This window comes from Phyllobates terribilis, unplaced genomic scaffold (genome assembly GCF_046119375.1).
Source record: "Phyllobates terribilis strain yellow unplaced genomic scaffold, ASM4611937v1 Scaffold_284__1_contigs__length_2488782, whole genome shotgun sequence".
NCBI classification, from domain to species: Eukaryota; Metazoa; Chordata; class Amphibia; order Anura; family Dendrobatidae; genus Phyllobates; species Phyllobates terribilis.
Window position 1 is genome coordinate 1,466,490 of NW_027363044.1, and position 27,335 is coordinate 1,493,824.

Consider the following 27,335-nt stretch of genomic DNA (forward strand, 5'->3'; position numbering starts at 1 on the left):
TACACATAAAGGTGAAGGCAACTAGTACCGGACGTGAGGGAGATCTGGCTGCAACATCTGTCACCCCATTGATCGCTAGGGTTAGTTTGATCTGGCTGGCTAGGCGGTATGGCTGATCTGGCTGGCTAGGCGGTATGGCTGATCTGGCTGGCTAGGCGGTATGGCTGATCTGGCTGGCTAGGCCATATCCCCTTCCTCCCTTACAGGTTATGGAGTGATGAAGCTCCAGGTCTCCAGACACATCAAGTACGGCGCTTCATACGGCTGAATGACCTGTGGTTCCGGAATCATCTTCTATATCATAGATGTATGTGTTTATGACATCAGCACAGTTGCCGTAGTTACCACAGGTGTTTATTACTGGTGCTTCACTGGCTAGAAAGTCTCTCTCAGTGTTCCAAAGAATTAACCCTTGAATGACTGGCACTGTACATTTGTCCAGAATCCTGTAACATAATCTTGTCACTGTGCAGGACCGTTATCAATATTATACTTTAAAATTCCCTTAAACAAAGTCTAATTAGTGAGCGCATCTACAGATTTGATGGGTAACAAGCACAATAATCCCCTTAAGCCCTACTAAATGCATAAATGTCCAATATGAGTACAGGGCAGTCCACACAGAATGGATGATATAGAGGGCAATACAGTTAGATAAAGAAGTAGAAAGCCAAACCAAGTAAATGTCTCCTGAGATCTCGGCTACTGAGGTCTCAATTGCGCATGTGCTGCCTCAGTCGGCCATTTGTGTAACACAAGCGATCGGAAGATCACAGCTTCTAGTCTGCTAAGGAGACTATTGAAGCATGTAAAAAGTAAAAAAAAATATTTAAAAGTTCAAATCACCCCCCTTTTACCCCATTCAAAATAAAACAATCAAAAATACACGTTTGGTATCGCCGCATTTAGAATCGCCCGATCTATCAATATATAAAAAGAATGACTTCCATCAGTAAACTGTATAATGAGAAAAAAAACAAAACTCCAAAATTAAGTTGTTTTGGTCGCTGCAACATTGCATTAAAATGTAATAACAGGCGATCATAACATCATATCTACACCAAAACGGTATCAATAAAAATGTCAGCTCAGTGCGCAAAAAATAACCCCTGACCCGGCTCTAGATCACGAAAAATGGAGACGCTACGGGTCTCGGAAAAATGATTATTTTTTTTTACAAGCTTTGAATTTTGATTTCACCACTTAAATAAAATAGAAGCTACACATGTTTGGTAACTACGAACTCGTAATGACCTGGAGAATCATAATGGCCGGTCAGTATTAGCATTTACTGAACATGGTAAAAAAAAACTTTTGTGGAATTGCACTTTTTTTGCCATTTCACTGCACTTGGATATTTTTCCCATTTTCCAGTACACAATATGGTAAAATCAATGGTGGTGTTCAAAAGAATAACTCATCCCACAATAAAACAAGCCCTCACATGGCCATATTGACGGAAAAATAAAAAAGTTATGGCTCTGGGAAGAAGGGGAGCAAAAAATGAAAGCGCAAAAACGGAAAAACCTGAGGTGATAAAGGGGTTAACTGGAATTTTCTGCCATGGACTCATTGGCAAATCTGACATAGATATTTCTCGCTCCCTTATCAGTGTGGAAACATATATCTTTGGCCTCATTCAGACGTCTGTTTTTCATGTTTGTGTCCTCTCCATATTTGTTACGGATAGATCACATACACAATATAATCTGTGGAGTCGTCCACATGTCATTTTTTTGTTGAAAACCGCGTAGTGTCCGTTTTTTATCCTAGTGGTTGATGAAAGTTCTCCAGTCAGATCTATGGGTCCATGACATCGCTGACAGCTGGCATTGCCATCCATGTGCTGTCTGTGATAACACTGTCACCAGAGGAGAAGCTTCTCAATTTATGGATTTATTTTGCATACAAGAAAAGCTGATGAAACGCTGAAGATAAAAACTGACCACTTTCAGACATTTTTTGCATATATGATAAGTCACTGACATCTGATTAAGGCCTAAGGCCCCGTTCACATGTCAGGTTTTAATCAGTGTTTTTTTCTCATTTTCATCTGATTTTGGTCAGTGTGGCAGTTTCTCTCCTCAGTGGGGCATATTTTTTTATATGTAAAGTAAAAAGCTAAAGGTTTCCTAGCCTCGCTTGCCCGGCCTATAGACACTGGAAAACAAGCAGTACAGGCAACATGGTTGGTTCTGGCCATTTTTCTGACAGACTCATTGACTTCAATAGATGATCTTTATCTACAAATCGGATGGAAATCGGACCGGTCTCAGTTCTGATTTACAGATCAATCGTCCACAAAAAATAGAGCTGTAAACCTGTCCCCGGTCTATAACGGAGCATATTCTACCTGTTAGAGAAATAACCAGACGTGAAAAGAGCCATGTGCTATTCTTACAGGGAAGGGGCCACCATTTTATGTTTTGTATTAATAATTATGTAATCAATTATTTTTAATACAAAATTAAATGTACCACTTTATTAGTTTTTTATTTATTTATTTTTACATTGGCCACTAGGGGCAGCCATTTTTATTTGGGGGGTGTGTAAGAAGCGCTCTTACACACCTCATTTATGGCAGCCCTGGCCATAAGAGCCAGTAGTCTGTCACCGACCCTATCTCTAACATTAGAGGCCGCTCCTCCTGCCTCTAGCTGTGACCTGGGCACGCCCCCTTGGCGGTTCAGGTCACAGCCGTGGGAGGAGATTGCAGCCATCTTTGTGGAGCCTGCAGTGTAAGCTGTACATTCCCCCTGCCGTCGCACGCACTGCTCAGTCAGAGCGTGCCATGACAGGAGCTGCCGGGGAGGAAATGCCTGGGAGTGGAGGCCTCGAGTGAGTATCTGCGGCGGCGCCATGCGGTGATCTCAGCTTCTCTGCTGTTATCACTGCCGACATCTTCAGGCAACACAGACAGAGCGCTGCGTGGGAACGTGGAAGGTGAGTAGAAGCGTTTATTGCTTTTTTTTTTTCTTTCCTTTGCATTGAATATATGGGGGCATAAACCCACCAGGATGGAGGAGGAGGCATATACCCAACAGAATGGAGGGGGCATATACCCACCAGGATGGAGGGGGCATATACCCACCAGGATGGAGGGGGCATATACCCACCAGGATGGATGGAGGGGGGGGCATATAAACCTACCCAGCATGGATGAATGGATGGAGGGACATATACACCTACCCAGGATGGATGAATGGAAGGGCATATATACCTACCCAGAATGGATGGATGGAAGGGCATATACACCTAACCAGGATGGGGACCATATACCACATACGAAGATGTGGCCATATACAAGTATGGGGAGGGATATACTGTGGGGCATATATGGGGCCATTACGCTGTAGAGCACTATATGGGGACATTACACTGTGGCTCACCATAAATATGGGAACAGAACCGAACTTACTACATAAATTTGGGAACAGAACCGAGCTTACTACATAATTATTGGAACAGAACCGAGCTCACTACATGAATATGGGAACAGAACCGAGCTTAGTACATAAATATGGGAACAGAACCGAGCTTAGTACATAAATATGGGAACAGAACCGAGCTTACTACATAAATATGGAAACAGAACCGAGCTTACTACATAAATATGGGAACAGAACCGAGCTTACTACATAAATATGGGAACAGAACCGAGCTTACTACATAAATATGGGAACAGAACCGAGCTTACTACATAAATATGGGAACAGAACCGAGCTTACTACATAAATATCGGAACAGAACCGAGCTTACTACATAAATATGGGAACAGAACCGAGATTACTACACAAATATGGGAACAGAACCGAACTTACTACATAAATATGGGAACAGAACCGAGCTTACTACATAAATATGGGAACAGAACCGAACTTACTACATAAATATGGGAACAGAACCGAGCTTAATACACAAATATGGGAACAGAACCGAACTTACTGCATAATTATGGGAACAGAACCGAGCTTAATACACAAATATGGGAACAGAACCGAACTTACTGCATAATTATGGGAACAGAACCGAGCTTACTACATAAATATGGGAACAGAACCAAACTTACTACATAAATATGGGAACAGAACCAAACTTACTACATAAATATGGGAACAGAACCAAACTTACTACATAAATATGGGAACAGAACCAAACTTACTACATAAATATGGGAACAGAACCGAGCTTACTACATAAATATGGGAACAGAACCGAGCTTACTACATAAATATGGGAACAGAACCGAGCTTACTACATAAATATGGGAACAGAACCAAACTTACTACATAAATATGGGAACTGAACCGAGCTTACTACATAAATATGGGAACAGAACCGAGCTTACTACATAAATATGGGAACAGAACCAAGCTTACTACATAAATATGGGAACAGAACCAAACTTACTACATAAATATGGGAACAGAACCGAGCTTACTACATAAATATGGGAACAGAACCGAGCTTACTACATAAATATGGGAATAGAACCGAGCTTACTACATAAATATGGGAACAGAACCGAGCTTACTACATAGAATCATAGAATCATAGAATGGTAGAGATGGAAGGGACCTCCTGGGTCATCTGGTCCAACCCCCTGCTCAAAGCAGGATTCACTAGATCATCTCAGACAGATGTCTGTCCAGCCTCTGTTTGAAGACGTCCATTGAAGGGGAACTCACCACCTCTCGTGGCAGCCTGTTCCACTCATTAATCACCCTAACTGTCAAAAAGTTTTTTCTAATATCTAATCTGTGTCTCCTCCCATTTAGTTTCATCCCATTGCTTCTAGTCTTTCCTTGTGCAAAAGAGAATAAAGATGATCCATCTACAATGTGACAGCCCTTGACATATTTGTAGACAGCTATTAAGTCTCCTCTGTCTTCTTTTTTGCAAGCTAAACATTCCCAAATCCTGCAACCGTTCCTCATAGGACATGGTTTGCAGACCAGTCACCATTCTGGTCGCTCTTCTCTGAACTTGCTCCAGTTTGTCTATGTCTTTTTTAAAATGTGGTGCCCAAAACTGTACACAGTATTCCAGATGAGGTCTGATTAAAGAGGAGTAAAGACCAATAATGACTTCACGTGATCTAGGCTGTATGCTTCTGTTAATACATCCCAGAATTGTATTTGCCTTTTTTGCTGCTGCATCACACTGTTGACTCATGTTCAGTCTATGATCTATTAGTATACCTAAGTCTTTTTCACATGTACTGTTGCTTAGCTCTATTCCTCCCATTCTGTATATGCTTTTTTCATTTTTATTGCCCAGATGTAGTACTTTGCATTTTTCCCTGTTAACCCCTTAATAACATCTGACGTACTAATACGCGTCTGTGCCCTGGGACTTAAGAGCCAGACCCGTATTAGTACGTCATCGCGATCGCGCCCGCACACAGGCTGTGCGGGCGCGATCGCCGCCGGGTGTCAGCTGATTGTCACAGCTGACACCCGGTACTATGTGCAGGGAGCGGTCACGCACCGCTCCCAGCACATTAACCCCCGCGATGCTGCGATCGAAGTCGATCGAAGTCGATCGCGGCATTGCGGGGGCAAGGGGAGGTGATCGGCGATACTCACCTCCTCTTCCGGCTTCCAGCGTAGTCTGCAAAGGCTTCCCGGGTGTTGCCATGACGACCCGATGTCGTCATGACAACATCCGGGTCACCAGAGAGCAGGAAGATTGCTTGGACATGCGCAGTGCATCTCCAAGCAATCTTCACACTGTGCATTTCTGACAGCTTGCATGGCATAGGGATGGTGCTCCATTCCTGTGCCATGCAGGCGATCAGAAAAAAAAAGTGAAAGTCCCAGAGTGGGACAAAGTAATAAAGTGTATAAACTGTGTGAAAGTGGAAAAAAAAAAAAAAAAAAAATGTGCAAAAATATTATAAAAAAATAAAAAAAATAATACACCAAAAATAAAAATATAATGTACCCATCAATAAATATTATTATAAAAAAAATAAAAAAAAAACAATAAAAGTACACATATTTGGTATCGCCGCGTCCGGAACAACCTGACCTATAAAACTGTCCCACTAGTTAACCCCTTCAGTGAACACGGTAAAAAAAAAAAAAAAAAAAACCAAGCAAAAAACAATGCTTTATCACCATACCGCCAAACAAAAAGTGGAATAACACGCGATCAAAAAGACGCATATAAATAAAAATGATACCGCTGAAAACGTCATCTCGTCCCGCAAAAAACAAGCCGCCATATAGCTCCATCAGCCGAAAAATAAAAAAGTTATAGCTCTCAGAATAAAGCGATACTAAAAAATATTTTTTTCTATAAAATAGCTTTTATTGTGTATAAGCGCCAAAACATAGAAAAATGATACAAATGTGGTACCGCTGTAAACGTACTGACCCGAAGAGTAAAGCTGCCTCATCAATTTTACCACACGCGGAACAGAATAAAAAAAAAAAAAAAAAAACAATTCCTGAATTGTTGGTTTTTGTTTATTCTGCCTCCCAAAAATCGGAATAGAAAGCGATCAAAAAATGTCACGTGCCTGAAAATGGCACCAATAACAACGTCAAGTCATCCCGCAAAAAACGAGCCGTCACATGACTGTCTGCCAAAATCTGGAAAAATTATAGCTCTCAAAATATGGCGATGCAAAAACTAGATTTTACAAAAAATGCGTCTTTTAGTGTGTGACAGCTGTCAGTCATAAAAACCCCATATGATTCTGGCATTGCTGTAATCACACCGACCCGAAGAATAAAGTCGTCTAATCACTTATACCGCACAAGGAACGGCGTCAAAAATAAACTCTTGAGTTAGGATTGGGTTGGGGCTAGGGCTGTGCTGGGGCTAGGGTTGTGCTGGGGCTAGGGTTGTGCTGGGGCTAGGGTTGTGCTGGGGCTAGGGTTGTGCTGGGGCTAGGGCTGGGGTTGGGATTTTTTTCAAAAGTAAGAAAAAAAGATGACGATATGGCGACTAGTGTTGAGAGCAAGTGCTCGCTACTTGAGTTTGCATCGGGTGCTCTGGTATGCATTTAGTATCGTGGGTATTTGAGTGACATGCTCGAGTCTCTGCCCCATATGCTTCGCGGCCAAAAAACTTTATGGGGATTGCCTGCCATGCACGAGCGATCCCCGCATGTTTTTTTTTGGGTGTCTAATAACCGTGAAACATGCGGAGCAGGGACTCGAGCATGTCACTCGAGCACACGCTGTACATGGTGCATACCTGAGTACCCGATGCAAACTCAAGTAGCGAGCACTTGCGCTCAAGAATAATGAAAACTTATTCAATATGATGACCTAATGTAAACAAATAATGTGCCGTACCTCTGGGTTCAAAATGTTCACTATACACCTTAATAAAATCTTTGAGGGGTATAGTTTCCAAAATGGGGACACTTGTGGGGGAGCTCCACTGTTTAGGCACATCACGGGCTCTCCAAACGCGACATGGTGTCCGCTAACAAATTGAATGGAAAATCGGCTCAAATTGTTAGCGGACGCCATGTTGCGTTTGGAGAGCCCCTGTGTGTCCAAACATTGGAGCTCCCCCACAAGTGACCCCATTTTGGAAACTAGACCCCCCAAGGCACCTATCTAGATGCATAGTGAGCACTTAGAACCCCCAGGTGCTTCACAAATTGATTCGTAAAAATGAAAAAGTGAAAATAAAACACTTTTTCATTTTTATGAATCAATTTGTGAAGCACCTGGGGTTCCAAGTGCTCACTATGAATCTAGATAGGTGCCTTGGGGGGTCTAGTTTCCAAAATGGGGTCACTTGTGGGGGAGCTCCAATGTTTGGGCACACAGGGACTCTCTAAATGCAACATGGTATCCGCTAACAAATTGAATGGAAAATCGGCTCAAATTGTTAGCGGACACCACATTGCGTTTGGAGAGCCCCTCTGTGCCCAAACTTTGGAGCTCCCCCACAAGTGACCCCATTTTGGAAACTAGACCCCCCAAGGCACCTTTCTAGATGCATAGTGAGCACTTGGAACCCCCAGGTGCTTCACAAATTGATTCGTAAAAATGAAAAAGTGAAAAAAAAAACACTTTTTCATTTTTATGAATCAATTTGTGAAGAACCTGGGGTTCCAAGTGCTCACTATGAATCTAGATAGGTGCCTTGGGGGGTCTAGTTTCCAAAATGGGGTCACTTGTGGGGGAGCTCCAATGTTTGGGCACACAGGGACTCTCCAAATGCAACATGATATCCGCTAACAAATTGTCGGCTCAAATTGTTAGCGGATATCATGTTGCATTTGGAGAGTCCCTGTGTGCCCAAACATTGGAGCTCCTCCACAAGTGACCCCATTTTGGAAACTAGACCCCCCAAGGCACCTATCTAGATGCATAGTGAGCACTTGGAACCCCTAGGTGCTTCACAAATTAATTCGTAAAAATGAAAAAGTGTTTTTTTTTCTTCACTTTTTCATTATTACGAATCAATTTGTGAAGCACCTGGGGGTTCCAAGTGCTCACTATGCATCTAGAAAGGTGCCTTGGGGGGTCTAGTTTCCAAAATGGGGTCACTTGTGGGGGAGCTCCAAAGTTTGGGCACAGAGAAGATCTCCAAACGCAATGTGGTGTCCGCTAACAATTTGAGCCGATTTTCCATTCAATTTGTTAGCGGATACCATGTTGCATTTAGAGAGTCCCTGTGTGCCCAAACATTGGAGCTCTCCCACAAGTGACCCCATTTTGGAAACTAGACCCGCCAAGGCACCTATCTAGATGCATAGTGAGCAGTTGGAACCCCCAGGTGCTTCACAAATTGATTCATAAAAATGAAAAAGTGTTTTTTTTTTCACTTTTTCATTGTTACGAATCAATTTGTGAAGCACCTGGGGGTTCCAAGTGCTCACTATGCATCTAGATAGGTGCCTTGGGGGGTCTAGTTTCCAAAATGGGGTCACTTGTGGGGGAGCTCCAATGTTTGGGCACACAGCAGCTCTCCAAACGCAACATGGTGTCGCTAACAATTTGAGCCAATTTTGCGTTAAATTTGTTAGCGGACACCATGTTGCATTTAGAGAGCCGCTGTGTGCCCAAATATTGGAGCTCCCCCACAAGTGACCCCATTTTGGAAACTAGACCACCCAAGGCACCTATCTAGATGCATAGTGAGCACTTGGAACCCTCAGGTGCTTCACAAATTGATTCATACAAATGAAAAAGTGTTTTTTTTTTCACTTTTTCATTGTTACGAATCAATTTGTGAAGCACCTGGGGGTTCCAAGTGCTCACTATGCATCTAGATAGGTGCCTTGGGGGGTCTAGTTTCCAAAATGGGGTCACTTGTGGGGGAGCTCCAATGTTTGGGCACACAGCAGCTCTCCAAACGCAACATGGTGTCGCTAACAATTTGAGCCAATTTTGCGTTAAATTTGTTAGCGGACACCATGTTGCATTTAGAGAGCCGCTGTGTGCCCAAATATTGGAGCTCCCCCACAAGTGACCCCATTTTGGAAACTAGACCACCCAAGGCACCTATCTAGATGCATAGTGAGCACTTCGAACCCTCAGGTGCTTCACAAATTGATTCATACAAATGAAAAAGTGTTTTTTTTTTCACTTTTTCATTGTTACGAATCAATTTGTGAAGCACCTGGGGGTTCCAAGTGCTCACTATGCATCTAGATAGGTGCCTTGGGGGGTCTAGTTTCCAAAATGGGGTCACTTGTGGGGGAGCTCCAATGTTTGGGCACACAGGGACTCTCTAAATGCAACATGGTGTCCTCTAACAAATTTAACGGAAAATCGGCTCAAATTGTTAGCGACACCATGTTGCGTTTGGAGAGCCGCTGTGTGCCCAAACATTGGAGCTCCCCCACAAGTGACCCCATTTTGGAAACTAGACCCCCCAAGGCACCTATCTAGATGCATTGTGAGCACTTGGAACACTCAGGTGCTTCACAAATTGATTTATAAAAATGAAAGTGTTTTTTTTTTCACTTTTTCATTGTTACGAATCAATTTGTGAAGCACCTGGGGGTTCCAAGTGCTCACTATGCATCTAGAAAGGTGCCTTGGGGGGTCTAGTTTCCAAAATGGGGTCACTTGTGGGGGAGCTCCAAAGTTTGGGCACACATGGGCTCTCCAAACACAACATGGCGTCCGCTAATTATTCAAGCAAATTTTACAATCAAAAAGTCAAATAGCGCTCCTTCCCTTCCGAGCCCTGCCGTGCGCCCAAACAGTATTTTTTCCCCAAATATTGGGTATCTGCGTGCCCAGGGGAAATTGCACAACAAATTTTGGGGTCCATTTTTTCTTGTTACCCCTGTGAAAATAAAAAAAATTGGGTCTAAATTAACATTTTTGTGAAAAAAGTTAAATGTTCATTTTTTTCTTCCACATTCAAAAAATTCCTGTGAAGCACCTGAAGGGTTAATAAAGTTCTTGAATGTGGTTTTGAGCACCTTGAGGGGTGCAGTTTTTAGAATGGTGTCACTTTTGGGTATTTTCTGTCATAAAGACCTCTCAAAGTGACTTCAAATGTGATGTGGTCCCTAAAAAAATGGTTTTGTAAATTTTGTTGGAAAAATGAGAAATCGCTGGTCAACTTTTAACCCTTATAGCTCCCTAACAAAAAAAAATTTTGGTTCCAAAATTGTGCTGATGTAAAGTAGACATGTGGGAAATGTTATTTATTAACTCTTTTGTGTGACATATCGCTCTGATTTCAGGGCTTAAAAATTCAAATTTTGAAAATTGCAAAATTTTCGAAATTTTCGCCAAATTTCCATTTTTTTCACAAATAAACGCAAGTGATATCGAAGAAATTTTTCCACAATCATGAAGTACAATCTGTCACGAAAAAACAATCTCAGAATCAGGGGGATCCGTTGAAGCGTTCGAGAGTAATTACCTCATAAAGTGACAGTGGTCAGAATTGTAAAAATTGGCCCGGTCATTAACGTGCAAACCACCCGCGGGGCTTAAGGGGTTAAAAACCATTCTGTTGGTTGCTGCCCACTGCTCCAGTTTATTTAGGTCTTTTTGAATCCTCTCTCTCTCTTCTCTAGTATTAGCTATCCCTCCTAGCTTTGTGTCATCAGCAAATTTAATCAGTTTACCCTCAATTCCTTCATCTAAATCATTGATAAAGATGTTGAACAATACAGGTCCCAGGACGGAGCCCTGTGGTACCCCACTTGAGACATTCATCCAGCTGGATGTGAAGCCATTTACAATCACCCTTTGAGTCCGATCACTAAGCCAGTTATGAATCCACCTAACAGTTGCCTGGTCCATTGCATACTTGATCATTTTTTCAATAAGGATGGTGTGAGATACTTTGTCAAATGCTTTGCTGAAGTCAAGATATACTATATCTACAGCATTTCCCTGATCCACCCAGTCAGTGATTCTGTCATAGAAGGAAATTAAGTTAGTCTGACATGACTTGTTAGTTATAAACCCATGCTGACTCTGGTTAATCACTTCATTCTTATCCAGGTACTTACATACATGTTGTTTAATAATTTGTTCAAAGATCTTTCCTGGTATAGAAGTCAGACTCACCGGCCTATAGTTCCCTGGGTCCACCTTCTTCCCCTTTTTGAAGATAGGAACAACATTTGCTCTTCTCCAGTCTTCTGGGACTTCTCCTGTTCTCCAAGAATTTTCAAAGATTATGGAGAGTGGTTCTAAAATTTCTTCTACGATCTCCTTCAGTACTCTGGGGTGTAATTCATCTGGACCTGGAGACTTGAACTCATTTATGTTAGCTAAATATTCCCTCACAATCTTTCTGTTTACAGATAACTTGGATTCTTCTATTCCTTTAAAAGGACAGTGAAGATCAGTTGATGTTACATTTTCTTTCTGAGAGAAAACAGATGCAAAATAGGAATTAAAAAGTTTGGCCTTCTCAACATCCTCTCTTACCATTTCTCCATTTTCATCCTGTAAAAATCCTATAGCATCTTTGACTTTTCTTTTACTTTTGACATACCCCCAAAATCCTTTTTTATTGCTTTTGACATCTCTTGCAAGCCTTAATTCATTGTCAGCTTTAGCTAACCTGATACATGCCCTGCAGGATCTGCAGACTGCATTATAATCTTCTTTAGATATGCCTCCCTCTTTCCATTTAATAAACATTTCTTTCTTTCTTTTTAGCATGTGTTTAAGTTCTGTGTTCATCCATCCTGGTTTCCTTAAATGCTTCCCATTCTTCCTACTTTTCGGGATTGTTAACGATTGTGCTTTGAGAATCTCATTTTTAAAAATTTCCCATCCTTCCTGGACATTTTTGTCCTTAAGGACATCCAGCCATTGGATCCCTCCTATTCTCTTTCTGAGTCTCTTAAAATCTGCCTTTCTAAAATCTAACCTTGAAGTTTGAGTCTTCACATGTCTTCCTCCTCTAGTTATCCAAAATTCTATAATAGCATGATCGCTGCCTCCTAGGGTCCCAGCCACTTTTACCTCCTCAACCATTTCCTCCTTGTTTATAAGGATTAGATCCAAAGTAGCAGATCCCCTTGTTTTCTCCCCTACCTTTTGGAAGATAAAGTTGTCAGCAAGAGAGGATAAGAATTTGCTTGACCTGTTAGTTTTACTTGAGAGAGATTCCCAACAAATGTCTGGATAGTTGAAATCTCCCATGACCACTACGTCATATTTTTTTGAGAACTTGGTCATTTGATACATAAAGAGTTCATCCATATCTTCAGCTTGCCCAGGTGGCCTGTAGTAAATGCCTACAATGGTGTCCTTTCCGTTGTTCTCTCCTTGTATTCTTACCCAAACAGTTTCCACAGAACTCCCAGTCTCTGAAGCTTCAATCTCTGTGCAGACATACGCTTTTCTAACATACAATGCGACACCTCCTCCTCGTTTATCAAGTCTGTTTCTTGCAAATAAGTTGTATCCTTTTAGCCTTTTATTCCAATCATGTGTATCGTCCCACCAAGTTTCAGTGATTCCAATGACATCATATTTCTTTTCCTGCGTTAGTAGTTCTAATTCTCCTTGTTTGTTGCCCATGCTTTGTGCATTTGTATAAAAACATTTTAGTTTGTGATTGGTTTCTCTTCCTCCCATATTTTTATTATTTAAATTGTTTTGTCTTTGTTCTTCCTTTCCACTTCCAGTAGCAGAGATCTCAATAGTATTTGTCAGCTGTATGGCTTTTTCTGGCCTTTTGCTTCCCTTCCCACATTGTTCTAGTTTAAAGCTCTCCTGATGAGTGCAGCAAGGCAATTTCCAAATACATGTTTTCCAGTCTTCGTAAGGTGCACCCCATCTCTAGCAAGTAGTCCATCGTATAGGTAATTCATTCCGTGATCCAGAAATCCAAATCCTTGTTGACGGCACCATCGACGTAGCCAGTTGTTCACCTGTAGAATCTTATTCCACCTCATTGTTCCATGGCCATCCACTGGGAGGATGGATGAGAAGACCACCTGCGCTCCCAATTCTTTCACTTTCTTGCCCAAGTCTTCAAAGTCACTGCAGATGGTTTCCAGGTCCTTTCTTGCGGTGTCATTTGTCCCCACATGTATTAGCAGGAATGGGTAGTGATCTGTAGGTCTGAAGAGTCTTGATATCCTGTCAGACACATCTTTAATTTTTGCTCCTGGAAGACAGCACATTTCTCTTGAGGTTATGTCTGGTCTGCAGATAGCGGCCTCTGTTCCTCTTAACAGGGAATCCCCCATGACCACCACTCTCCGTTTTTTCTTCACAACATTCTTCTTTCTCCATCCAGGAGGATTCTGAGGGCTTACAAGGTTATTCATTGCTGGCAAAGTCTTATCTTGCTGTATTTCTTCATGGTTCTCCTGCGAGAGAGCCTGGTACTGGTTCCTGAGCAGTATGGGTGCTGACTGCCTCTCGATCCTCCTGCTTCTGTGGGTCACATGCTTCCATTCCTCTGTTTCCTCAGGTGCAGTTTGAATTTCTTCTCTTTCTGAATCATGAAGAGATAATTCTGCTGTCTAAGAACTCTTCACCTTCCTTAATGATTTTCAAGGTAGTTAACCTCTCTTCTAGATTTCGCAACTTTTCCTCCAACAGGGACACAAGCTTGCATTTCTGGCATGTGAAGTTTGGCTTTTCCACTGGCAAGTCTGTGAACATGTAGCAGGATATGCAGCTCACCAAATGGCTCCTGGACTCTTCCATGTTCTTACTGTTAATGTTCTGAAAACAGTGAAATAAGCTTAAAAAAAAAGCTTCAAAATGCGCGCGCCGGTAGGCGCGCGGTTTACCGGTGTCCTCTTTTCAGCTCCAACAGCCAAAATCCAGTGTTCTTTGAGCTCACGGAGACTCTTCACTTACCCCAAAATGCAGTGGGAATATGCAAATTATCTCCTCAGGACTCCTCCCCTGGTTTACCGATGTCCTCTTTTCAGCTCCAACAGCCAAAATCCAGTGTTCTTTGAGCTCACGGAGACTCTTCACTTACCCCAAAATGCAGTGGGAATATGCAAATTATCTCCTCAGGACTCCTCCCCTGGTTTACCGATGTCCTCTTTTCAGCTCCAACAGCCAAAATCCAGTGTTCTTTGAGCTCACGGAGACTCTTCACTTACCCCAAAATGCAGTGGGAATATGCAAATTATCTCCTCAGGACTCCTCCCCTGGTTTACCGATGTCCTCTTTTCAGCTCCAACAGCCAAAATCCAGTGTTCTTTGAGCTCACGGAGACTCTTCACTTACCCCAAAATGCAGTGGGAATATGCAAATTATCTCCTCAGGACTCCTCCCCTGGTTTACCGATGTCCTCTTTTCAGCTCCAACAGCCAAAATCCAGTGTTCTTTGAGCTCACGGAGACTCTTCACTTACCCCAAAATGCAGTGGGAATATGCAAATTATCTCCTCAGGACTCCTCCCCTGGTTTACCGATGTCCTCTTTTCAGCTCCAACAGCCAAAATCCAGTGTTCTTTGAGCTCACGGAGACTCTTCACTTACCCCAAAATGCAGTGGGAATATGCAAATTATCTCCTCAGGACTCCTCCCCTGGTTTACCGATGTCCTCTTTTCAGCTCCAACAGCCAAAATCCAGTGTTCTTTGAGCTCGCGGAGACTCTTCACTTACCCCAAAATGCAGTGGGAATATGCAAATTATCTCCTCAGGACTCCTCCCCTGGTTTACCGATGTCCTCTTTTCAGCTCCAACAGCCAAAATCCAGTGTTCTTTGAGCTCGCGGAGACTCTTCACTTACCCCAAAATGCAGTGGGAATATGCAAATTATCTCCTCAGGACTCCTCCCCTGGTTTACCGATGTCCTCTTTTCAGCTCCAACAGCCAAAATCCAGTGTTCTTTGAGCTCGCGGAGACTCTTCACTTACCCCAAAATGCAGTGGGAATATGCAAATTATCTCCTCAGGACTCCTCCCCTGGTTTACCGATGTCCTCTTTTCAGCTCCAACAGCCAAAATCCAGTGTTCTTTGAGCTCGTGGAGACTCTTCACTTACCCCAAAATGCAGTGGGAATATGCAAATTATCTCCTCAGGACTCCTCCCCTGGTTTACCGATGTCCTCTTTTCAGCTCCAACAGCCAAAATCCAGTGTTCTTTGAGCTCACGGAGACTCTTCACTTACCCCAAAATGCAGTGGGAATATGCAAATTATCTCCTCAGGACTCCTCCCCTGGTTACCGATGTCCTCTTTTCAGCTCCAACAGCCAAAATCCAGTGTTCTTTGAGCTCGCGGAGACTCTTCACTTACCCCAAAATGCAGTGGGAATATGCAAATTATCTCCTCAGGACTCCTCCCCTGGAGATAAAATATGGGAACAGAACCGAGCTTACTACACAAATATGGGAACAGAACCGAGCTTACTACATAAATATGGGAACAGAACCGAGCTTACTACATAAATATGGGAATAGAACCGAGCTTACTACATAAATATGGGAACAGAACCGAGCTTACTACATAAATATGGGAACAGAACCGAGCTTACTACATGAATATGGGAACAGAACCGAGCTTACTACATAAATATGGGAACAGAACCGAGCTGTTTCATCCAGAAAAGTGGGACGATTTCTTTCTCATTTGGTTTGTGATGTTACATGATTGCAATGTATCCGTAAAAATCAGATTTTTTTTTTTTGCAACCATAGACTTGAATGGGCGAGTCTCAACCGATATACTAAACTAGTGCACGCTGCCATTTTTTTCACATGCAGATTCTGTTAGTGAAAAAAAATCGTTCATTTGCCCTGCCCCATTGAATAACATTGGTCGGAGCGTGATCTGCTTTTTAACGGACAGTACTCGGACAGAACATGCGTTGGTGTGCAGGACCCCTTAGAATCAGTGTCACATCTAATAAATGTCTCACACAACCAACCTCAGAGCCAACATTGCACAGTCAAGAGAAAAATATATCCACCACCATTGTAAAACATAAGAAAACAGTCCACTGAAACATCCTATCTATATATATAATCGTCTTATCCCGTCTGTCTGTCTGTCTGTCTTTCTGTCTGTCCAGGAAATCCAGCGTCGCTGATTGGTCCGGCTGCGGCCAATCAGCGACGCGGGATTTCAGAAAAAGATGGCGGCCGTTAGCGGCTCATCTGACGGACGGAGGTCAGCGGCGATGCAGCAGGGAGATGAGGCGGCGCGAGGCGCTCATCTCCCCGCTGCTGGCAGCACAAGTACCCCGACAGGCGGCGCCGCTCACCTCCATGCTGCTAACGTCGGGAGATCAGCGGCTTGGCCCGCTGATCTCCGGAGGGCAAGTGTGAACAGAGGACCGGGGAGCGGCGCCGCCGGTCGGGATGCTTCTGCTGCGAGTAGCCGCTCATCTCCTGGCTTCTCACAGCAGAAGGAGCCGCACAAGCAGCGCCGCTCCCCGGTCCTCACTAATACGATGCTGATTGGTTGCAGTCGACGCCCGCGACCAATCAGCGATATGGGCGGAAAATTAAAACGCCGCTCTGCTGATTGGTCGCAGTCGCTGGCCGCGACCAATCAGCATTATTGGCGCCAAATTTAAACCAAGCTCTGCTGATTGGTCGCGACCGCCATCTGCGAACAATCAGCGATATTGGCGCCAAATTTAAACACCGCTCTGCTGATTGGTTGCGACTGCCAGCTGCGACCAATCAGCGACATTGGCGCCAAATTTAAACCCCGCTCTGCTGATTGGTCGCTAATGCCGGCCGCGACCAATCAGCGATATTAGCGCCAAATTTAAATACCGTCTTGCTGATTGGTCGCGGTCCCGACTAATCAGCGATTTTATCGCCAAATTTAAACAAGCTCTCCGGTCCTCACTAACACAGTTCGCTGATTGGTTGCGGCCACCACACGCGACTAATCACCAATATTGCTGCCAAATTTAAACACCGTTTTGCTGCTTGGTCGCGGTTGCCGGCCGCGACCAATCAGCGATTTTGGCGGCAAATTTAAACAACGTTCTACTGATTGCGCCCGGTCGGCCGCATACATATTCTAGAATACCCGATGCGTTAGAATCGGGCCACCATCTAGTGGTTTATATAAAGCGCAGATCCTGGTTTGTAAGGAACTTGGATATATTTAAAAACATGGCAGGAATCTAGAATAAAGGATTCTCCACATTACAATCGTAGCATCAGCCAAGTGAATACATTTAGAAAAATACACAAAAAAGTCTTCAAAGGTAGCGCTCCGCAGACTGACTCCATCACACCAATAATACTTACATACAAACTATCAATCTATCATATTTGCCAGGTATACTGTACAGTATGTTTTGCTTCACTATACTTTTAAAAATAACCGTCTACCTGGCATGAATATGGTGAAACACAAGCAGGGCGTACTGTGCCCACCACAGTCCATGGCTCACCATCATGGCTCACCATCATGGCTCACCGCGCCTCTGATTACATCATTTGTCATTTTTCAAATGATCACGATCGGCCAAAGCCAGACCATAATGTCTGACCTTCTCATCTATTTTAGGAAGAGACGGGTGGAACTGATGTGCAAAACGCTGGACCCCTCTGCTTCTATTTGTGTCAGTAAGAGCTCATTCAGACGTCAGTTTTTCACCTACGAGTGCTATCATTCTTCTTCACAGATATTACTCGTACCTGTGATAGTCTATGGCGCTGTTCACATGTCAGTGATTTCTTGTGGACCGAGCAGTCTGTACAAAATCACAGAGACATGTCCGATATTGATCCAAGTGTCGGATTAAAATGGGCAAAATAAATCTGTGGGTCAGCGAAGAAAAGAAGAAAATGGGACGGCACTCGGATCCCATCACTGACTGATAGGAGAAGGTGGAGAAAACTGATGGAAATCACTGATGAAACGTGTAGGTTTTTCTAGTGTGTGAATAGAAACGTAGGCCTTGGTGTCATTCAGCACAGCTACAAACACGTTTATACAATGCAAGGTTGGAGTCCACCGCCTCTAGCACACAAACTCACAACAGTCCCCATACAATATCACCCTGGGGTGACACGAGCGTATGTCCTCTCCTGGGAGAGAATCGGGGCGATTATGCCAATGACAACTCTGCTGCGAGCGGGAGCCGAGCGTCAGTGCTCTGTGCTCCTATCGCTCGCATCAGAGGATCGCAGCACAGGTGCGGAGGAGAAGAAGAAAGTCATTCCTTCATCTCCTCCATTGCCTGTCTCGGCGTATATCAGACTGCACTGCGATGGCATCCGAGTGCAGTCCGATGTTTCACACGCACCCATAGACTTGTATGTGTGCGTGATCCCATTCTCGGATGCACTCGCAGCATGGTGTGATTGTTTTCTCATACTGAATCGGCGGCATGAGAAAATAATGGCTGATCTGCACTGCCCCATAGAATAACACTGGGCTGAGTGCTGTCTGATAACACATCACATAGCGCTCGGCCGTGTTATATGCTCGTGGGAGCGAGCCCTTTTACAAAGTGCGCTGCAAAAACATTTCTGTTTTACTTGGTCACTTATCAAGGCACAAAGAATTTTTTTAAAATTGAGAATGAATAGAGTGGAGGTGCGCGTGCTTGACCTCGGCTCCATTTGGATGGGACTCTTAATTAAATAAATTAATCAGATAGGTAAATGCCCAAAAAAGTTTTCATACAAATTTCACTTTTTTTTTCACCACTTTAATAAAAAATAAACTATACATGTTTGGTATCTGCATACTCGTACTGACCTGGGGAATCATATCGCCAGGTTAGTTTTACCATATAAAAAAAATGGTAAATAAAAAACCCAAAAAATTGTGGAACTGCATTTTTTTTGCAATTTCACTGCACTTAGAATTTTTTTCCCGTTTTCCAGTACACTATGTCGTAAAATCAATGCTGCCATTCAAAAGTACAACTCGTCCCACAAAAAACAAGCCTTCATACGGCTATGGGGACGGAAAAATAAAAAAATAGGGCACTTGGAAGAAGGGGAGAAAAAAACGAAAACGGAAAAGGTCCATGGCGTGAAGGGGTTGAATTTCATCCTAAATGTCTATCTCTTTAATGTAATAATTGAATCACTTTTCTAACATACTTTCAATAAAAATGTCCTACTGCTCCTTCTCTACTGTAACTCCTGCTTTTTTAAAAAATTTTTTACTTCCATTCCAAAGTCCAAATCCCAAGTGCATGCTGGGATACTCAAACGGGACGTTATCAGGGGGCTTGGCTGCGGTCACTAGGGAATTTTTAATTCATGTATATTAGAAAAATGATTCTAATTATTAAATTAAAGGGGTTGTCCGGTCTTAGGCCACGGCCCCACTAAAAGTATTTGGTCAGTATTCGGTCAGTATTTTTTCTCAGGAGTGGGAGCCAAATCCAGGAGTGGGTGATAAATGCAGAATTGTTGCACTTGTTTCTATTATACCTTTTCTCTAAAAGATTAGCTGAATTTTTTCGTTTTTTCAAAATTTTTTACAAATCCTTTTTTTTTAGGGACCATTTCTCATTTTGAAGGTACTTTTAGGGGCTTTTATGTCAGAAAACGCCCAAAAGTGACCCCATTATAAAAATTGCACCCGTCAAGGTATTTACAAAGTTTAACTCTTTAGGTGACTCGCAGGAATTAACACAAATTGGAAGCCAAAAATTAAAAATTTGTATTTTCCCCACAAATGTTTTAGCCTCAAATTTTACATTTTCATAAGGTTAACAGGAAAAAATAGAGTCCACAATTTGTTGTGCAATTTCTCCTAAGCATGACAATATCCCATATGTGGTCAGAAACTACTATTTGGTCACACGACATGGCTAGGAAGGAAAGAAGCGCTATTTTAATTTTGGAACTCAATTTTGTCTGGAATAGATTGTAGATACCATATCACCTTTAAAGTGCCCCGGATATGCCAAAACAGCAGGAACCCCCTGACAAGTGTCCCCATTTTGCAATATAAACCAATCAAGGAATTCACCTAGGAATGTGGACAGCATATTGAACCCATAAGTGTTTCATAGAATTTTATAACATTAAAATGTGAAAATGAAAAATGACATTTTTTCTACAAAAATGTTGCTTTAGCCTCAAATTTTTCATTTTCACAAAGGTAACAGGAGAAAGTAGACTGTACAATTTGTTTTGCAATTTCTCCTGGGTACACAAATACCCCATATGTGGTGGAAAACTACTGTTTGCACGCATGGCAGGACTTGGAAGGGAAAGAGCACCATTTGACTTTTCTAGCACAAAATTGGCTGCAAAAGATAATGGATGCCATTTTGCATTTGCAAAGCCCCTGATGTGCCTAATCAGTGGAAACCGACCCACAAGTGAACCCATTTTGGAAACTACACCCTTCGAGAAACTTATCTAGAGGTGTGTTAAGCACCTTGAACCCGTAGGTGCTTCATTGAATTTTATAACGTTTAGCTGTGAAAAATAAAAAACACATTTTTCCCACAAAATTGTTGCTTTAGCCTAAAATTTTTCCTTTTCACATGGGTAACAGGAAAAAATGGCCCCCAAAATCTATTTTGCAATTTCTTTTGAGTACGTTCATACCCCATATGTGGTGGAAAATTACTATTTGGGCATACGATAGGGCTCAGAAGGGAAGGAGCACCAATTGTATTCTGGAGCACAATTTTGGCTGGAATAGATTGCAGATGCCATGTCACATTTGAAGACCCCAAACTTGCCAAAACAGAAACACCCCCCCCTCCCCAAAGTGACGTCATTTTGAAAACTACACTTCTTGTAGAATTCATCTAGGGGTGTAGTGAGAATTTTAACCCTCAGGTGATTCACAGAATTGTATAACATTTGGCTGAGTCATTGGAAAATTACCGTATATACTCGAGTATAAGCCGATCCGAGTATAAGCCGAAGTACCTAATTTTACCACAAAAAAACTGGGAAAACTTATTGACTCGAGTATAAGCCTAGGGAGGGAAATGCAGCAGCTACTGGTAAATTTCCCCATCCTGGTGCTCATTGCTCCCTCATCCCCAATCCTGGTATGCATGGCCCCCTCATCTCCAATCCTGGTACGCATGGCCCCATCATCCCCAATCCTGATATGCATGGCCCCCTAATCCCCAATCCTGGTATGCATAGTCCCTCATCCCCAATCCTGGTATGCATATCCCCCAATCCTGGTATGCATGGCCTCCTCATCCCCCAATCCTGGTTTGTATGGCCTCCTCATCCCCTAATCCTGGTATGTATAGGACCCCTCATCCCCCAATCCTGCTATGCATGGTCCCCTCATCCCCAATCCTGGTATGCATGGTCCCCTCATCTCCAATCCTGGTATGCATGGTCCCCTCATCCCCAATCCTGGTATGCATATCCCCCAATCCTGGTATGCATGGCCTCCTCATCCCCCAATCCTGGTATGCATGGCCCCTTCATCCCCCAATCCTGGTATGCATGGCTTCCTCATCCCCCAATCCTGGTATGTATGGCCTCCTCATCCCCCAATCCTGGTTTGTATGGCCTCCTCATCCCCCATTCCTGGTATGTATAGGACCCCTCATCCCCAATCCTGGTATGCATGTTCCCCTCATCCCCAATCCTGGTATGCATGGTCCCCTCATCCCCTATCCTGGTATGCATATCCCCCAATCCTGATATGCATGGCCTCCTCATCCCCCAATCCTGGTATGTATGGCCCCTTCATCCCCCAATCCTGGTATGCATGGCCTCCTCATCCCCCCAATCCTGGTATGTATAGGACCCCTCATCCCCCAATCCTGGTATGCATAGGACCCCTCATCCCCCAATCCTGGTATGCATGGTCCCCTCATCCCCAATCCTGGTATGCATGGTCCCCTCATCCCCAATCCTGGTATGCATGGTCTCCTCATCCCCAATCCTGGTATGCATATCCCCCAATCCTGATATGCATGGCCTCCTCATACTCCAATCCTGGTATGCATGGCCCCTTCATCCCCCAATCCTGGTATGCATGGCCTCCTCATCCCCCAATCCTGGTATGTACAGGACCCCTCATCCCCCAATCCTGGTATGCATGGCCCCTTCATCCCCCAATCCTGGTATGCATGGCTTCCTCATCCCCAAATCCTGGTATGTATGGCCTCCTCATCCCCCAATCCTGGTTTGTATGGCCTCCTCATCCCCCATTCCTGGTATGTATAGGACCCCTCATCCCCAATCCTGGTATGCATGGTCCCCTCATCCCCAATCCTGGTATGCATGGTCCCCTCATCCCCAATCCTGGTATGCATGGTCTCCTCATCCCCAATCCTGGTATGCATATCCCCCAATCCTGATATGCATGGCCTCCTCATACTCCAATCCTGGTATGCATGGCCCCTTCATCCCCCAATCCTGGTATGCATGGCCTCCTCATCCCCCAATCCTGGTATGTACAGGACCCCTCATCCCCCAATCCTGGTATGCATAGGACCCCTCATCCCCCAATCCTGGTATGCATGGCCCTCCTCATACCCCAATCCTGGTATGTATGGCACCCCTCATCCTCCAATTCTGGTATGTATAGGACCCCTCATTCCAAAATCCTGGTATGCATGGCCCCCTCATCCCCCAATCCTGGTATGTATGGCCTTCTCATCCCTCAATCCTGGCATGTATGGCACTCCTCATACCCAAATCCTGGTATGTATGGCCTCCTCATCCCCCAATCCTAGTATGTATGGCACCCCTCATCCTCCAATTCTGGTATGTATAGGACCCCTCATTCCAAAATCCTGGTATGCATGGCCCCCTCATCCCCCAATCCTGGTATGTATGGCCTTCTAATCCCTCAATCCTGGTATGTATGGCACCCCTCATACCCAAATCCTGGTATGTATGGCCTCCTCATCCCCCAATCCTGGTATGCATGGCCTCCTCATCCCCCAATCCTGGTATGTATAGGACCCCTCATCCCCCAATCCTGGTATGCATAGGACCCCTCATGCCCCAATCCTGGTATGCATGGCCTCCTCATCCCCCGATCCGGGTATGTATGGCACCCCTCATCCTCCAATTCTGGTATGTATAGGACCCCTCATTCCGAAATCCTGGTATGCATGTCCCCCTCATCCCCCAATACTGATATGCATGGCCTCCTCATCCCCCAATCCTTGTATGTATGGCCTCCTCATCCCTCAATCCTGGTATGTATGGCACCTCTCATACCCAAATCCTGGTATGTATGGCACCTCATATCCCCCAATCCTGGTATGTATAGGACCCCTCATTCACCAATTCTAGTATGTATGGCCTCCTCATCCCCCAATCCTAGTATGTATGGCCCTCTCATCCCCCAATCCTGGTATGTATGGCCTCCTCATCCCCAAATCCTGGTTTGTATGGCCTCCTCATCCCCCATTCCTGGTATGTATAGGACCCCTCATCCCCCAATCCTGGTATGCATGGTCCCCTCATCTCCAATTCTGGTATGCATGGTTCCCTCCTCCCCAATCCTGGTATGCATTGTCCACTCATCGCCAATCCTGGTATGCATATCCCCCAATCCTGATATGCATGGCCTACTCATCCCCCAATCCTGGTATGCATGGCCCCTTCATCCCCCAATCCTGGTATGCATGGCCTCCTCATCCCCCAATCCTGATATGTATAGGACCCCTCATCCCCCAATCCTGGTATGCATAGGACCCCTCATCCCCCAATCCTGGTATGCATGGCCCGCCTCATCCCCCGATCCCCCGATTCGGGTATATATGGCACCCCTCATCCTCCAATTCTGGTATGTATAGGACCCCTCATTCCCAAATCCTGGTATGTATGGCCCCCTCATCCCCCAATCCTGATATGCATGGCCTCCTCATCCCCCAATCCTGGTATGTATGGCCTCCTCATCCCTCAATCCTGGTATGTATGGCACCCCTCATACCCAAATCCTGGTATGTATGGCACCTCATATCCCCCAATCCTGGTATGTATAGGACCCCTCATCCCCCAATCCTAGTATGTATGGCCTCCTCATCCCCCAATCCTAGTATGTATGACCCCCTCATCCCCCAATCCTGGTATGTATGGCCCCCTCATCCCCCAATCCTTGTATGTATGGCCCCATAACCGCACACATAAAAAAAATAAACACTTATACTCACCTCCCTTCCTCACCTCTGCTCCAGTGCTGCGTCCTGTTCTCCTGCTTCAGCTCATGTCAGCATCTGAGAGGGCATGGCATCACAGCCATGCACTCTCAGATGCTGATGTGAGCTGATGCCGGCATACTCACTCCTCTCCACGCCGGGACTATAGGCGTGGAGAAGAATGAATATGCATTCTCTTCAGTAGCGAGCACTGTCAGCAGGAGCCATGGCTCAGCGCTCCTCTGTGCCCGCTACTAAAGAGAATGAATATTCCCTCTTCTATTCATTTCCCTTCAGCAGCAGCCACACGTGGTAGCTGCAGCAGACGGCTACTGCATGTGCCCCACTCCGCCACCGCAACAATTTTTCGCACTAAAATGTTGCTTTGGTCCCAAGTTTTCAATTTTCATCAGGGATAATAGGAGAAAAAGCACCATACAATTTGTTGCTCAATTTCTCCTGAGTACCCCAATAAACCATATGTGATCAAAAACCACTTTTGAGGCACAGTGAAAAGCTCAGAAGGGAAGAAGTACCATTTTACTGGACTGGTTTGAGGGTGCCGTGTCACATTGGCAGAGCCCCTAAGGTGCCAGAACCCCTCCATAAGTGACTTCATTGTACAAACTACATCTCTCAATTAAGTCATCTAGGGGTGCAGAGATCATATTGACAAGACAGATGTATCACTGAATTTTGTACCATTGGGTGGTGAACAAAAAATATTCAATTTTTACCACAAAAATGTTGTTTTAGCTCCAGATTTTACATTTTCACATGGGAAAATGGGTAAAAACGGCACCAAAATTTGTCAATCAATTTCTGCTGAACGTGGAAATACCCCATATGCGGCTGTACAGTACTGCTCAGCCACACGGTGAGACTCAGTATTGAAGGAGCACTATTTGACTCTTGGAGAACAAATTATCATAGAATAGTTTGCAGACTGCATATACAGAGACCCTAAGTGCCAAAAGAGCAGAATCCCTCCTCAAGTGACCCCATTTTGGAAATTGCACCCCTTTGGGAATTTATCTACAGGTGTAGTGAAGATTTTGGCTCTATGAAAGTTTTTCAGAAAGCAGCAATGATTGTCGCTGAGTGAAAATTGCAAATTTTCCATTGTAGTGACCAGTATGTTGCAGTGCCCATACATTGTATTGCACATACATTGTGCACAGCTCGTGCTTCTGGAGACATGGACCCCATAAATTATGCAGGCTCTCATTGCTACAGAAATGCCAAAAATGTGGATGCTAAATGTGGTTTAGGTACACTGGGGCTCAGAAGGGAGAGGGACATTTAGGTTTGGGAGCGTCGAATTCGATGGATTTCTTTTGGAGGGCAAGGAGCCATAGCACTTTTCCAGAGCCTGTGCGCTACTAGTAACATGGAAGCCCCTATATTTTCATTGACAGATGATGAACCTGAATGGGGGCTTTTTTGTGGATGGAGTTGAAGCTTTTTTTGGGAACCTTTTTTCATAATATGTTGGACCACATTTATCCTGTGCTCTACGTTGAGCACTAACATCAGAGTTTCCATCTAAATCTCCAAATGACATGATGCAAATGCAGACTATAATGAGGCAGGAGAGTTACTCTGGACTTAGTCTTGCCTCTGTTCAGCAGTGTCCTTTTCAGAGGTGCACAAATCTGTGGCCGTCTTCACTTTAATTCTTAAAAATATGGACACCACCGGATCATAGGCCAGACGGCATCCACAGTGTCTCCATCTGCCTCATTACAGGGAATCTTCTGCCAGAGGCTCCGTCTGAGTCATGTACTTCAGAGATTTACATGGAAACCCCGGTGTAAGCGCTCAGCATAGAGCGTAGGATAAGGGCTCTTTCACACGTCAGTATGCCTGGTAAGAGTGGTAACATTTTCCACACGTACCGGAGACACTGACACACTGTGCACACATCAGTGTGTTTTCATGGACCGTGTGTTCGTGTGCTCTACATGGAGACAAGTCTGTTACTTTGCGGATACACGGTCCGCAAAAAGTACCACACGGATGACATCCGTGTGTCATCCGTGTGACACGTACTGGCGCCTGGGAATCAGCACTGCAGTTAGCGCTGTTCCCAAGCGCCGGTGCTGAACACTGCCCTCATCATGGTTCCCTGCCAGTGCTGCGATCAGCACCAGCAAGGGCAGTGATGAGGGTAGTGGTAGTCTTCTCCCTGTGTCCACCTGTGTAAAAATAAGAATAAAATAATAAAATCCATGTACTCACCTCTCCTTTGTGTCCCCACTGTAATTCATGTGACCGCTGCTGCAGAGGAGCCGGGGAGAATGAGCGGCTCCGGAGCTGCGCTCAGTGAGTGACAGAACACCGCTCCTGAATTGCAGCTCCGGAGCGGCTCATTCTCCCCGGATTCTCTGCAGCAGCAGTCGCTTGGATACAGCGGGGTACACCTAGGAGAGGTGAGTACATGGATTTTATTATTTTATTCTTATTTTTACACAGGTGGACACCAGGAGCAGACTAACACTAACCTCATCATAGTCCCTGCTGGTGCTGATTGCAGCGCCGGCAGGTATCCATGATGAGGGCAGTGTTCAGCACTGTCGCTTGGGAATAGCGCTACCTTTAGCGCTGATTTCCAGGCGCCTGTCTATGTGAACGTGATGCGGCACACGTGTGACACACGAATATCTCCGGTACCGTTTTTCCGGTACCAGAGACATGCGGACATGTGAAACCGGCCTTAATGTGAGCTGAGCCATAGTGTGATCTTTGGGAGGCAGAATAAACAAATAAACAGCAATTCAATAATTCTTTTTATCTATTTTTACGCTGTTCCTCGTGCGGCATAAGTGTTTAGACGGATTTTTTCTTCGGGTCGGTGTGATTACAGCGATTGAACAGT